This window comes from Pleurodeles waltl, chromosome 6 (genome assembly GCF_031143425.1).
Source record: "Pleurodeles waltl isolate 20211129_DDA chromosome 6, aPleWal1.hap1.20221129, whole genome shotgun sequence".
NCBI classification, from domain to species: Eukaryota; Metazoa; Chordata; class Amphibia; order Caudata; family Salamandridae; genus Pleurodeles; species Pleurodeles waltl.
In genome coordinates, this window is record NC_090445.1 from 36,178,524 (window position 1) to 36,195,343 (window position 16,820).

The following is a 16,820-nucleotide window of genomic DNA, read 5'->3' on the forward strand; positions in this document are numbered from 1 at the left end:
CAATGGTACATTTTAGGTGAAAGAACACTGGTGCTGGGGCCTGGTTAGCAGGGTCCCAGCACACTTCTCAGTCAAGTCAGCATCGGTATCAGGCAAAAAGTGGGGGGTAACTGCAACAGGGAGCCATTTCCTTACAGACGTTACCCGGAAAAAGTGCTAAACATGAAGAATCTGAGCTGTGCTACCAAATAATAGGAGGAAAATAGAGGTAAATTGAAAGTTATTATATACATTTTGATGTGCAGTTGTGAGATTGATAACAAGATAGTCATATAGTTGAACTTGCTTCAATTTGGAGACTGAATTAAGTGAAAGCTTCGTAGACTGCCATTTACAACCACAGCCGTGTTATTGACCCTTAAAAGTTTGAAAAGTTGCATGATGTGCACGTCGAGTTATTCATTTGTGAGGCAATTCAAGCTGTGCATGTTAAATTTGAGAAATTAATGTTTAAACTTCAGCGCATGCAGGTCTTCAAACACATCAGATGGTCACACGTTTGGAATTACCTTCAGTGTGCTGCACGTCAAGTTGGCATTTAAAACATTGGCACTTCGAGGCAATCAAGTGACCATGTGTTAGGAATTACCTCATAGTTCACAGTATTGGTGTTTCCCGGGGTGCCTGTGTCATCCGTCTTCGACTCTAGTCTCCGTGCTGGAGTCTCTGTGCAGTACCGTGTAGGAAGGAAGGAGGGAACTGTTGACTGAAATAAAAAGAAGATGAAGACCCTCATTACGAGGCTGGCAGATTTGAGACCGCCAGCCTTGACCGCCGCTACCGTGGAGGGCCAACTGCCACATTAGGCGTACCACCCGCACCGCCGGGATTCATGATCCCAATGGCCTGGCAGTGGCAGAAATTGTAATCAACCAGGGTGGCGCTGCATGCAGAGCCGCCTTGCTGATTACGACCTCGTTCTCTGCCAGCTTTTTCATGACGGTTTTACTGCCATGAAAAGGCTGGCAGAGAACAGGTGCTGGGGGCTACAAGGGGGCCCATGCACTTGGCATGGGTAGTGCAGGGGTCCCCCCGCCCTGCATCATTGAAATGTGCTCTGTCTGCTGTGCAGACATCGAACACTGCGTAGGGGCTGGTGCACCCTGCGGTGGCAGCATTGCCGCCGGCTCGATTATGAGCCAGAGACAATGCTGCCGCTTGTTTCCTGCTTGGCTGGCAGGCGGAAACCTCAGCTTCTGCCCTCCAGCCCAGTGGCAAACTCCTAATGGGTCCTGCTGGGAGGTAGCCAGTGGGGCGGCAACATCCCAGTCAGAAGCTTGATGGACGGTGCAAACCATCTGCCGAACTCTTAATGAGGCCCTAAGTCTACGAAGAAGCTGAAAAGCTAACCTCAGCACTTTACAGAGGAAAAGAAAGGCTATTGGAACTGTGTCAGTCCTGACACAGTATTATTATTACTGTAGATAGTTGTTTTAGCTTGTTATTATAATTTATGTTTTTAGTATTTTATTGTAGTTTGTTATATTAATTATTTTTGCAGGTATGGCAGAACAGAGCATGACAGCACCACCTGCCTTTTTACCCTTGTCTGGTGAACCATCAATACCTTGGAAAAGTGGAAAACCATATTTCTTGCCTACATATTAGTCATTGGAGGAGATAAGTATGGTCCTGTAAGAAAACAAGCCATTCTCTTACACCATTTAGGGACAGAAGGGAGTAGGATATATGATGGTCTTCCTGAGATTTCGTTGGGTATGGGAAATGGGCAGCCTGTAAATGTATATGAGATGTCACTACAAATGTTAGAAAACATTTTACACCCAAAGTGAGTATAGCTTTTGAAAGACATAAGTTCTTTAGTAGTTTTTAAGGACATGATGAAGACATAATGACTTACGTTGTTGCGTTAAGAGAGTTAGCAGTGACCTGTGATTTCCAAAATTTGAATGATTCCCTAATACGTGATCAGATTGTTTGGTGTATGAACAATAAGAAAATAAAAGAAAAATTATTTTTACATTGATCCATCGCTAGAGGAATCCATACAAATTGCAACATCTGATGAATGGATGGAGCAGATGGAACTAGGAAAGAATCCGTTGCTTAGTATACCAAAGCAAACTACATAAATCCTGGTAGTCCATTCCTTGATGTGCTGAGCCAAATAAAGTTCAACATCAACGTGATAGAAATTGTATTCATCCAAAGCAAAGTAGATTCCATAGAAAAACAGCCAGTCCAATGATACAACAGCCGACACGTGTTTCTTCAATATGACTTTCTCCAGGCTGTAAGTTGAATGTACAAGAAAAGACGTATGATCAAGACTATATACAAAAAAACAGGGAATCTAGTTATCATAGTTAATCCGAAGTAACATTAGTGTAGAAAAACTCAAACTTTGAGCCCAAAAAGTGCTGTAAAGGAAGCAAGCCACCAAAGTGTTGGTACAGAGTACCCCAAAAAAACAACATGCATGTAAAAGAATCAAGCAAGCAAGAATCACACTCAATGTGTCTTGAAGAGATATAGAGAGAATGTACAGTACGCTATTATAGGTGCAATCTCCCCAGGTGACTAGGACCCTCCATCGTCCCCCAACAACCAGCAACCAACCACTAGCATAATAACATGCTGCAGAGCCTGAAATCTTATATACATGGAAATGTGACCCTAACACGAGAACCGGAACAAACTAAAGGGAAATATTAGAAACAAAAAGGATAACATACCCAAGGTATGTGTATGCTCAAAGGTATCCGGAATGCTGCAATGATCCCAATATTCAAACCATGCCGCAGCAGGTAAGTTAGAGATTGTCCAAGCATGTAATGTGTTGCAGTTCAAGTAATAAATGCGACCATGATAAGTCTGAATGGAGAAGAAAGTATAATAAATAGATTACATAGGCACCGAGAAGGTAAGTATGTATCATAATTCTTATCATTCTCACTAGCCATGTATATAACCAAGGCCCAGCCATAACACCGTTAAAAGTTAATGAGATATGAAAATTATCAAAATGCCGTAAACCGAGAAGAAACAGCGAGAAACAGTATACTCACATATGTTCAGGGCTAAATACAACGTATACCACTTAAATATTGATCAGTAAGAAAAAGAGGATGCCAGTGCACAAACTAAAGTCGCCAGCAAAGTCATACGCAAATACGTAATAGAAAATGCACCGGGAGGCCTGTAGACCGCACCTGGAACCTCTGTGCAGCTTCATAAATATATGAGACTATTCTGTAGTGTCACTGTCGCGCCGCACCGCGCGGCGCGAGCCGAGCGTTCGGCACAAGCCGCGCGTTCGGCTCGGGCCGCGCTTCGCGTCTCTAAGACGCGGCGCGCCCGAGCCTTTCTTGCACCCTGCGAGGCCCCAGGACTTACTAGGGGCCTCGCGCTGCGCTCTCCCTCCGTTTTGTTGGGGTCTCCTGACCCCTCTTACCTGTTTGGGGCTCCTTATTCTTCTTTTCTGTCTTTCTTCCTTTTTGGGTCTGTTTTCTCCTCTGTCCTTTATGTCTTTTCCCCTTCCCAGGTTACCTCTGTCTTCCCAGCATTCCTCCTTCCCTATTCTCTATGGTTTCTGCTCCAGTCTATTCTATCTACTTTTCCCTATTCAAGATGGTGTCCTTTTTCTTCCTGTGGGTCACTTCCTGTTTTATGGTATTTAAAGGTGGTTTTTCTTTTCCTCTTTGCGCTGCAACACTCTCTGTTTCAGTTAGTGTCCTCGCTCCTGATTTCCTAGCCCTTGGCTCTGGATTTCGCCATTTCTGTGTTACGTCAGTTCCTTTGATTCCTGTTCCTCTGTTCTTGTTCCAGGAATCCCTTGCGAATCTTCTGGGAGGTTTTTTCCTCTTCTTCTGAAGGGGTTTTTTCCCTCTGGCGCTACTTTCTCACGGTCACGGTCTGTCCTTGGCGTTTCCTCGCCTACAGCACCGTGGCTACCAGAAAGAGTCGCCCCTTTTTGGGCCAAAGTCGAACCCTCAAGATCCACGCCTCAAGATCTGCAAACTCCAGGCGCAAGCAGCACGTGAGTCGTGACAGATTGCAGCGCCAAACCATCCCGACGTCTTCTAGCACCATGGAAGACACTGTGGTAGCTGCTGCGGATCCGGATCAAGCTCTGCTAACTACAATTCAGCAACAAGCTCAAGAATTACAGCAACTACGCAGTGAGAATGCTGCGCTGCGACAGGCCTTGGCTTTCCGCAGTGGTGATGTCCCGACGCTCTCCGCCTCTACCCATCGTTTTTCGGGTGAACCAACCAAGCTGCGAGAGTTCCTTGACTCCTTGACAGTGTACTTTGCCTTCCGACCCACCCAATTCTCCCATGACAGAACAAAGGTGGGTTATCTCATCAGTGCCTTATCTGGTCCTGCCTTGGCCTGGGCAACCCCGATGGTATCATCTAACGATCCGGTATTGTCGGATTATTCCGCCTTTGTGAACCGCTTCAAGCTGATGTTTAGTCGTCCGGGATTGGAGGCTTCAGCAGAAGAGGCCTTATGCGATATTCATCAAGGTTCACAAGATGTCCTTCAATACATTACACGCTTTCGTCAACTAGCGGCAGAGACCACCTGGGTGGAACGTACTTTGGTGACTTTGTTTCGTAGAGGACTCAAAGAAGAAATCAAAGACGAACTAGTACATTCCACCAGAGTGGAAGATCTTCGTGGCCTGATGGATCAAGCCCTCTCCATCGAGTATCGCCTTCAGGAACGGAGAGCAGAGAAGAGAAAGAGCAGAGGGTCTTTTCAACCAAGCACCTCACGAGTTTTTCCGCATCGTTCTGAGGAACCTCGCCCTCCTGTCGGAGACACCGAAGGAGAACCCATGCAGGTGGATACAACTCGAGGCCCTCTCTCCCCTAGCGAACGAGAAGATAGACGAAAGAAGGGTTTGTGTTTATACTGCGGATCTGCCGGCCACATACTGCGTACCTGTCCAGTACGTCCATCAAGGCCATCGGGAAACGCCGCTTCCCGTCCTCTGTAAGAAGGGAGGGTGTGAAGTTATAATCCAAAGTAAGTTGTTTTAATGGGATTTTATTAAGTCCAAAGTAATTATCTCATCCACCATAAACGATCCAGCAGCTCACAACACCTCCCTCTATCTTCCTCCTCTCAACCAGTTCTCCACCCACCTTCCAGAATCCCCACAAGACTCCAACAATCCTTTACATAATAGCATTCTACAGATAGAGATTAGATGCCCAGTATATGAAGATACCACACATCTTTCCCCCTAAAACAAACAGAATAAACAAAAACATGTAACTGCAGAAACTTTGTACAATATCATAATACTAAGATAAAAAAAACGCATATAGAGAAGTAGAATAATAAACAAGGAAAAGATCTACCATTGAATCTTTACACACACGTTTTTTGTTTAGACACAACAATGCGATTGAGATTCCAAATTCTTCCATCACACACTTTTACAGCATTTCGAAACAACTTTATAACAGTAAATGGTCCCCAAAACTTGCTCCCACTTTTACCAAAGGTCGGTCTCTTAATCAGAACCTTGTCCCCAACTTCCACTTTCACATCACAAGTACGTTTCGTCATATCAAAATAATCTTTCCTCCTCTCCGCCGCCTTCTCCTCATGTATTCTACCAGACCAAGACACGGCATCATTCTTGCCTCCACCAACCCAACCAGGGACCAGCATTGTATTAGCCTTCCTTCCCCTAAACAACTCAAACGGAACAACCCCTGTGGAAGTATGTGGAGTAAAACGATAAGCCATCAAAAATCTCTTCAATCCTTCCTTCCAACATCTTCTTGCTGCCATTTCTAATTGAACACACTCTTTGACACATTTGTTAAATCTTTCAACAATTCCATTTCCCTCAGGATGATAGAGGGAACACAACTTGTGTTTAATTCCCAACCTCATGAGATACTCTTCCATTTCTTTGGAAACAAATTGTGGTCCGTTGTCCGTGAGAATAGCATTGGGAAAACCCTCCCGAGCAAAGATTTCCTCCAGAAGAACTATAATCCTCTTGGTTTCAACACTATGCACAATACCGATCTCCACCCACCTGGAGAAATGATCTACCAAAACCAAAATATAGCTAATCCCACCTTTACCATAAATAGGACCCACAATATCCAAGCCAACAATATCCCACGGTCTTTTAGCCGGACTTCTGATACACATCGATGGTACTCTCATTCTATAGATCTTGTCACTGTTACAACAGTCAGGACAATCCCTGACCACCCTTTCTATACCCACATCCATTCCTGGCCACCAATAATTCAAGCGAATTCTTGATTTGGTTTTACTTATTCCTTGATGACCAGAATGTCCAAGTTGAATGATCCTATCCACCAAAGTACCAGGAACTACTAGTCTTTCACCACGTAGTAACACACCATCAGAAATTGACAATTCATCTCTTATCATCCAAAACCCTTTTAATTTTTCAGAGTTCCTTAAATTTGCAAATTTCCATTTGCTCTTTATGAAATCACTTACACTCTGTAGAACAGGATCATTAGCAACCTCACGTACCCATTGTTCATGACTAATAACTCCTTCCGTAATGCTACACACACTAAACTTATCCTCCTGTTCCTTAGAACTGTCCTCCTCTGAAACCAACGTAAGTCTTGATAAGCAATCAGCCGTGTTATTGCATGCCCCTGGAACGTAAAATACCTTGAAATCAAAATCTTGCAAATTTACTACCCATCTACTAATCCTGGATGAAATTTGATCAAGGCCCTTTTTCATGAACACCTCAACTAATGGTTTGTGATCAGTGTACACATTGAAGGATCTTCCCCATACAAAATTTTTCAATTTCCCTATCGCCCAAGCAACACCCAGGGCTTCCTTTTCAATAGTTGAGTAATTCTGTTCTGAACCTCTTAAAGTCCTTGAACAATATGCCACAGGTTTTAAATCATGCACATCACCTTTTTGTAGAAGCACAGCACCCAAACCTTTAGTACTAGCATCAGTCATAACAACACACTGTTCATTTGGATTAAAAGATTTCAAACACCCTACCTTTGATAAGCTATTCTTAACCTCAATAAATTCTTTTTCACAACCTTCACACCAGTTGAAACTAACACCTTTCTTTAGCAATTTACGCATACTTTCAGTTTTGGCAGCAAGATTTGGAAGAAATTTCCCATGAAATTCCACCATACCAAAGAAAGCCTGAAGCTCTTCTTTGCTCTCAGGCGGTCGCAGATTCAAAATACTCTCTACCAGCTCTCTTTTGGGATACAACCCCAAAGAAGTAATTCTATGTCCCAAATATTCTATCTCCTCCTTCGCAAAATGGCATTTGTTCAGTTTCAACGTAAGACCACGATCACCCAACACTCTAAGAACTCCCTTAACCCTCACATCATGTTCCTCTTTTGTCCGACCAAAAACCAAAATATCATCCTGAAAATACTTCACTCCCTCCACAGAGCCAAACAAATCATGCATCACACGTTGAAATACTGAGGAAGCTGAAACCAACCCAAAAGGCATCCTCACAAACCTGAAAGTGCCAAAAGGTGTAACAAAGGTCGTGAGATCCCTAGAATCCACATGGAGCATAATCTGATGGTATGCCGAAGCTAAATCTAATGTACTAAAATATTTAGCTCCATGCAACAAAGTTACCATCTCAGAGATATTGGGAAGAGGAAATACATCACTAACAACAGCTTTATTGAGATTCCTCAAATCCACACAGAGACGAATCTCACCAGATGGTTTACGTGCCACCACAACCGGTGAAACCCATTCCGAGGCTTCAACAGGTTCTATGATACCACACTGACACAACTTGTGTAGCTCTTTCTGAACATCCTCCCTAATAGAAATTGGTATGGGTCGCACCTTGCATACGATTGGTACTGCATTTTCTTTAAGCTTTATACAGTGTACATACTTAGTAAGGCATCCCAATGCATCAGTGAACACGCTCTTGAATTCGTTCACAAAATCTGGAAAACCACTGTCACTAACCACATCAGATATCTTACATATTCTGTTAACATCATATTTAAAATCTTTTCTCAACATCACAGGCGTAGGATTATTAGGATCCAAAACAACTTCAAGATCCTTTTGATGTGGCCAGCTAATAACACTGTCACCTTTTACTGGTACATATATTTTACCCACAATAGAATTAGATTTAAACTCTATTTTAGATTCGAAATATCCCCTCAGATCTATAGTTTGGCCACCATAACCACCTGGAATCACATCGGGATTTTTTAGTTTCACTGAATGACTCAAATATTTATCAAATGTTTCATTAGACATGAGAGTTAACCAAGCTCCTGAATCAAAAAGGACTTCACACATAACACCCCCCAGGTTTACAATGTCCTTAGGATATTTCTTCTCAGTGACACGATCCTCCACCATCAAGATACGATCTTGCACCACCTTAACAGAAGTAGAAGGTAATTCCTTTGGCGATCTACAGCATTTTGCAAAATGTCCACGTTTTCCACATAATTTGCACACAGCAGCAATTGCAGGACATTTTTTATAAGACGCAAAATCCATTGTGCTTTGCACGCGTGGGTTCGGATCCCATCCTCGTCGCCAATGTGAAGTTATAATCCAAAGTAAGTTGTTTTAATGGGATTTTATTAAGTCCAAAGTAATTATCTCATCCACCATAAACGATCCAGCAGCTCACAACACCTCCCTCTATCTTCCTCCTCTCAACCAGTTCTCCACCCACCTTCCAGAATCCCCACAAGACTCCAACAATCCTTTACATAATAGCATTCTACAGATAGAGATTAGATGCCCAGTATATGAAGATACCACAGAGGGGACGGGATTAGCAGCTATACCTTCCATCAGTTCTTTCAACGACAATACCACATCCTTGTTCATTTTACCAGTAATGTTACAATTACCTGATGGCCGTCAAGAGAAGACGATGGCACTACTAGATTGTGGAGCTAGTGGCATTTATATGGATAAGAAGTGGGCCACCACTCAACAAGTTCCTATACAACCTAAGGAGGTTCCAGAACAAGTTCACACGGTGGATGGATCTTTGATATCATCGGGTCCAGTAGATACAACTACCCTGATGCTGAATCTACAGATCAGTAACCATCAGGAACACATTTCCTTTGATCTTATAACTTCCCCCAACCATACCATCATTCTTGGAATCCCGTGGTTCATCAGACATAATCCATATGTGAACTGGGCTACCCGGACGGTTTCCTTGTCTTCACAGTTCTGTCACGAGCACTGTTTTGCTTCAGACAAGTATTGGTCGCCTAAGAGGTCAATAATCACGGAGGGTACCACCGGTTCGACCATAAATACAGTCCAAGGAGTTCCTGAACACTATTTGGATTTTCAAGATGTCTTCCAAAAACCTTCCAAACCTGTGTTACCTCCACATCGAGATTACGATTGTGCTATTCCCTTGGAACCTGGCACTATCGTTCCTTTTGGCAGGATGTATTCCCTCACGGAAACTGAAAAGGAAGTACTAAAGGAGTATTTGGATGAAAATATTCAAAGTGGTCTTATTGTTCCATCGTCTTCTCCGGCCGGGGCTCCTCTCTTTTTCGTACCCAAGAAGACAAAGGACCTTCGCCCTTGCCTGGATTTTCGAGGCCTGAATAAAATAACTATTAAAGATCGTTATCCTTTGCCTCTCATAAGGGACATTTTAGAGGCAGTCAGAGGGGCCCAACGGTTTACCAAACTAGATCTACGGGGAGCCTATCACCTCTTACGCATTAAAAAAGGAGATGAGTGGAAAACGGCCTTTAGGACTCCATTTGGTCACTTTGAATACAGGGTAATGCCTTTCGGTCTTACTAATGCCCCGGCAATTTTTCAGAGATTTATGGACTCAGTATTCTCGGATCTCCTGAATCAGACAGTTGTAATCTACCTTGATGATATTGTTATTTATTCCAGAAATCCCGAACTCCATTCTTCCCATGTTAAACAAGTCCTTCAACGACTCCGGGCACATCAACTATTTTGCAAACCCGAAAAGTGTGAGTTTGACCAGACGGAAGTCAAATATCTAGGATATCATTTAAGTACCACCGGAGTAGCCATGGATCAAGAAAAGGTACAAGCTATCCTAGATTGGCCTTCTCCATCTTCCATTAAAGAAACACAATGCTTTCTAGGATTGGCGAACTTCTATCGACAATTCATCGCAGACTTTGCTAAACAAACTAGCCATATAACTCACACTTTAAAGAAGGAAAATCTTATTAAAGGGTTTGTCTGGACTAAAACTGCTGAAACAGCTTTTCAGGAATTAAAGAAGGCATTTACACAAGCTCCCATCTTAAGACATCCAGATACCAACAAACGATTTATTGTCGTCACCGATGCTTCTGAAAAAGCCATTGGTGCCGTTCTACTCCAACAACAAGAGGACGATGGTCTTGAACATCCTGTTTTCTATTTGTCTCATATACTCTCTATTGCAGAACAACATTACTCAGTATTGGAAAGAGAATTGTTGGCTCTGAAAACAGCTTGTATTGAATGGAGGCAGTTTCTGATGGGTTCCAAGGAACCTTTTGAAGTGAGAACAGACCATCGAAACTTACAATGTTTACGAAATTTCGTATGCCAAAATAGTCGTCAAGCTCGTTGGGCCTTCTTCTTCAGCCAGTATAATTTCTACATTACATATATTCCTGGCTCCCAAAACATTCTGGCTGATGCTCTATCGCGTCGTTATCCAGATTGTACTCCTGTCCCAGCTCAACCCCTACTGGAACCTAGTAAGATCATTGGGGTAGCCCAGTCTTTTCTGGAGGAGGTACAACTGGAGTACCCCAATCTATCTGATGATGAAATAGAGAACTTAAGGCCTCTTTTACATAAGAGACAAGGATACTATTATTATCACGATCTGTTATTCATCCCCACTAACAGAGTGAGAGAAAAGGCATTACAAATGTGTCATGATTCACCGGTTGCTGGTCATAGAGGCATCAAGGCCACACAAGAACTGTTATCACGATTTTTCTGGTGGCCTACTTGGAAAAAGGATATTGAAACATACGTTCAGGCTTGTCCCACATGCGCTCAAGTCAAGATTCCCCGAACCAGACCTGCGGGTTTACTCCAGCCCTTGCCGGTTCCGCCAACTCCATGGCACACCATCTCCACCGATTTCATGTGTTCGTTACCACTCTCAGCAGGAAACCGGGTAATCATGGTCACTGTGGACTCTTTTACTAAGATGGCTCACTTCACTGCCTTGAAAAAGCTACCTACATCCCAAGAATTAAGCCAGATATTCATTGAACATATCTTCCGTCTTCATGGACTTCCTCATACTCTTATATCTGATAGAGGACCTCAGTACATTTCCCGGTTTTGGAGGTATTTTTGTAAGACACTAAACATCGATAGAGCTCTGTCATCGGGCTTCCATCCTCAGACCAATGGACAGACCGAGCGTCTGAACCAAGGCTTAGAACAATACCTTCGTTGTTTTTGCAACTCAACTCAAAGCAACTGGAACACTTATCTCCCTATCGCTGAATTCTCTTATAATAACTCAGTCCATAGTGCCTCCAAGACCACTCCTTTTTTCTGTTCTTATGGTTTTCATCCTACCTCTTTTCCTACTTCTTCTCTGTCTCCCACTCCCTTACCCGCTATTACTCATTTTTCCAAACGTCTTTTACAAATCCATAGACTGATTCGTTCTAATCTCTTACACACCAAGAGATATATGAAGAAAGTAGCAGACAAGAAACGTAGGGCCACTCCGGACTACCATCCACAGGATAAAGTTTGGCTTTCTTCTAAATTCTTACCCTCACGTCTTTCTCAGAACAAATTCACACCTCGCTATTACGGGCCTTTCCGTATTCTCCAGTTGCTTAATCCTGTCACTGTCCGTCTTCACTTGCCTCACACATGGAAGATTCATCCAGTCTTCCATGTCTCCCAACTCAAACCTTATGTACCAGATCCGTATTCCCGTCAGTTTTCCTGTCCTCCTCCTGTCTTAGTGGATGATGTTCCTGAATATGAGGTTCAGGAGATTTGTGACTCTCGTCTTTTTCACACCCGTCTGCAGTATCTGATTCATTGGAAGGGTTATCCTCTCAGTGAGTGTTCTTGGGAAGATGCATCTTCTGTTCATGCTCCTCTTCTGACTCAGCGCTTTCACCGTTTATTTCCTTTCAAACCAGGGCCTTCGGGAGGGGGGCCTACTGTCGCGCCGCACCGCGCGGCGCGAGCCGAGCGTTCGGCACAAGCCGCGCGTTCGGCTCGGGCCGCGCTTCGCGTCTCTAAGACGCGGCGCGCCCCGAGCCTTTCTTGCACCCTGCGAGGCCCCAGGACTTACTAGGGGACTCGCGCTGCGCTCTCCCTCCGTCTTGTTGGGGTCTCCTGACCCCTCTTGCCTGTTTGGGGCTCCTTTTTCTTCTTTTCTGTCTTTCTTCCTTTTTGGGTCTGTTTTCTCCTCTGTCCTTTATGTCTTTTCCCCTTCCCAGGTTACCTCTGTCTTCCCAGCATTCCTCCTTCCCTATTCTCTATGGTTTCTGCTCCAGTCTATTCTATCTACTTTTCCCTATTCAAGATGGTGTCCTTTTTCTTCCTGTGGGTCACTTCCTGTTTTATGGTATTTAAAGGTGGTTTTTCTTTTCCTCTTTGCGCTGCAACACTCTCTGTTTCAGTTAGTGTCCTCGCTCCTGATTTCCTAGCCCTTGGCTCTGGATTTCGCCATTTCTGTGTTACGTCAGTTCCTTTGATTCCTGTTCCTCTGTTCTTGTTCCAGGAATCCCTTGCGAATCTTCTGGGAGGTTTTTTCCTCTTCTTCTGAAGGGGCTTTTTCCCTCTGGCGCTACTTTCTCACGGTCACGGTCTGTCCTTGGCGTTTCCTCGCCTACAGCACCGTGGCTACCAGAAAGAGTCGCCCCTTTTTGGGCCAAAGTCGAACCCTCAAGATCCACGCCTCAAGATCTGCAAACTCCAGGCGCAAGCAGCACGTGAGTCGTGACAGTCACAGGGACAACGGAACTGCAGCAGGGACAGTGTCCCATGAGAATCGACTGTCTGCGTCCCGCGCAATGACTACCCAAGTGATGGTCAGTGAAAATCGGGGATGCCAGTAAATACACGTAATTCGCCAGCAAAATCATAAAACTATGAGTGATAGACAATGTACCCGGAGGCTAATAGGTTGCATCCGGAAGTACCGTATAGCCTTATGAATATATGAGACTAATTAGTAGTACCATAGGCACCTCGTAATTGTCTCAAAGACTACGTCTTACTGTAATCGATAGTCTGCCTCCCATGTAGTGAATGGATAGAAAGTAATAGATTCGTATGGCTGCCGCCATTTTAAATTGTACGAGCGTGCCGTGATGGCAGTAGAAAGAGGACTGAGGGTGGAATAAGCAAATAGAAACATCGCCATTTTAGAACATGTGTGTGCTTAGAGCATTACTAAAGAAAAATGTAACTATGGACTCGATTCATATGGCTGTTGCAATCTTAAAATGTGCACATGTGCCATATTGGCAGTAGAAAGAGGACTGAGGGTGAAAGGAGCAAATGGAGAGTCGCCATTTTGGAACATATTTGTACATTGGGCATTGCTTAAACCAAAACTGCCTATTAGACAGGGTGACCAAAGTAAAAGCCCATAAAAAGTTATGAAAAAAGGCGTGCAATGTGTTATGGCTTCATGTATACTATGATGTCATATGGTTCTTGGGGGAAGTGAGATTGAGTTGGAATGCGATGACCAAGGGATTCCAAAGGAGACGGTTGGAGAAGAACAAAGGAGGAGGAAGGAAAGAAGAAGTGCGACGGACCTATTCAGTGGATGTCAATGTATTTCTTGAAGTTATACTATTTTAATAAAGATATCTGGAATAAAACTTGGCACAATGCAAATATGCTACCCTGACAGATATAACAACATACCAGGCAGGACCATCTATTGCAGATCAAGTATCAAGGAAATAAAAAAGAAATAAAAAAATATACAGGATTAAAATACAGGTTAACGGCTCGTGTGACAAAATGATACAGCATATGTTTCACACAATATAGGCAAAGTAATAGGCAAAGTAATATAAGCACATAAGAATGTACAAACTGAAGCAAACAATAATAATAACAGAGTAAGAAATCATATGTGAACATACATGGAATCAAAAACAAAGGCTTCAAGGAAGACATGTAGATCTTTCTCTATATGTAACCCATCCTCTACCGCTCTGAGTTTGATGATCGACTTGCTTTCCATGCGCCTTAGCATTAGTGTCCTTTCTCCACCCCTCGCACAGGCAACCAGTGTCTCTATACCATGTGTGGTAATCCCCAGAACGTCTCTTTGATCATGGAAAGAGTTGTAGTGGGTTGCAAAAGGATTATCCGTGTTGTTGAGTCTGATTGCCCTGATGCGTTCTTAAATTCTCTCTCTGAAGGGCCTAATAGTACTTCACACATATATACATTTACAGACACAAATTAAACAGTACACTACATATCTTGAATTACAATTCATGAAATTGGAGATCCTTTGGGATGTCTTAGTGTTGTACTGAAAAGTAGTTATTTGTTACTTAACATAATAGCAAATGTTACACCGCCCACATTTGTGGAAGCCACTGGGTGGCTTGGGAAGCCACATTTCACTCATTACGGGGGGCATAAAGCTGTGACAAAGTCGGTTGCGTAATGTACGTCCCCTGCTATGTGTGATTCTTGGTCTATTGGTGATCCCTTTTACCAAGGTGTTGTCAGCTAGTAAGAAAGACCAATTGTTTTGAAGAATCTTTCAGGACTAAGGTTACTGTATGGAATAATGAGAGACAGGTTTGAATGTTCCTTGCGTTTGCCCTTGGTAGGGGCAGTAAGAAGAACCTGACTATTTATTTTTCTAATCCTCCTGTTGGTCTCCTTAAGGAGGATTCCAGAACAGCCACAAGCCAGAAGACACTGTTCTATGCCACGCAGTTCCTGTGTGAATACCTCATCCTGACAACAATTGCGTCTTATCCTATTAGCTTCCCCATAGGGTATGGCCTTATTCTGTGATTGTGGATGAGCACTCATGGCATGTAAAATGGAATTACAGGCTTTCTGTACATCTTAGAACATATTTTGTCACCTTCAACATAAAGAGTGACATCCAGAAAGTCGATCCTGGTGTCACTGTAAACACTTGTAAAACTGATGTTAAAAGTGTTGGTATTGAGATGTTCAATAAATAAATCCAGGGAATTGACATCCCCAGACCAAAACATGAGAACATCATCTATATATCTGCCCCAGTATATTATATATTGAATGAGTTGAAGGGGACAATTACGCCATAGATGTTCCTTTTCAAAGAAGCCCTTATATAAATTTGCAAATGATGGAGAAAATGTGGCCCCCATGGCTACTCCTTGTATTTGCCGGTACCAAGAGCCATTATGTACAAAAACATTGTTGTCTAAAACCGTCTGTATAAGATCTACCAACATATTAGAGTGTTCTAATAGGGAGGAAATGAACTAGGAAAGAACTAAACAAAGACTTCAGAGAAGGAAACTACAGTAGAAGTGAGAGAAATTAAATCTAAAAAACCTTCTAAAGTTGGTGGAGCTGATGAAAAAAGAAATTTAACATGCTACAGATGTAGGTGTGAAAATGGGTAGGTTGAAGGGCAAGACGCAAAATAGTTGTATCAAAACAGTAGAAAACATGAGTGAAATTCAAAAGGGGATAATATGGACTGTAAGTGGGATTAAGGAGTATAGGCAGGGAAAACAGTGAGAATGCATGTAGCAGGAATTGGAAGAAAGAGAGTTCTGATAGCTTGGAGAAACCTCATTGCAATGTTATATTAGAATCCACATTGGTTAAGGTATTAGTGGATTCTGGAAGTCTGTTCACTTCCATGACGAATTGAAGAAATGAATAAGTATTAGAACATTGGAACGTTGGCAGCTCCATTGAAAACAATGGAGTGCTCCGGGCTTTTACTGGCCGGTAAAAGCCCGCAGCGCCAACATTCCAATGTTCTCTTTGTTCACAGCAAGAGCTGTGAACAAAGCCTCACGGAGCCCGAGGGGATTTTAATTTGTTTTATTTAATAGAACATTCTGCCCTGAGTGGGAGAATGTTCTAATAGCCTTAAAACCTGCCGTAGCGGGCTCTACCGGCTATTAAAGGCCCTCTCCCTTGTTCGGGCTCGGGCCTTTAACGCTGGAGCGGGCCTTTAATAGCCGGTAGTGCCCGCTACAGTGGGTTCTAAGGCTATAATGGTTGGCATCAAACTACTGTTATACAGGAGAGTTTGCTTTCTTAGGAGACCTATGAGAATATTTTAAAGAAACACACTAGACAGTTGCAAGAAGCTGATGTAAAAGCAGTAGCATATGGGGGCAAGAGGATCAATATCATAGGGATGCGATGGATGGATATCTTTTTTAAACAGAGTGGTGTGCATGGAAAGGTATATATTACCAATGAGGGATTAAATCTGTTAGGGTGGTGTCACCAGACAGATATAAACATTGTGGTTGATCCTAATGCTAAGGAGCCAGTCATGATTATTGAAACAACGAATGAGAACAGGACAGAAAAGCAAATTATGGATGACGAATGGAGGAAAAATATAATGCGCAAAATTTCCAAGATTGTTTACTGACAAGTTGGGCATGTTGGAAGGGTTTGCTCACCAAATAGTTTTAAAGCAAAATGCTACACCAACAGTGCTCAAAATGAGGCCTGTACCATTCTTAATAAGAGAACCGCTCCAGCAAGAACTCAATAAACTAATGGAAGAAAAAAATAAGGACCCCATTGAGTCATCTGAATTGTTAGAGTTACGATAA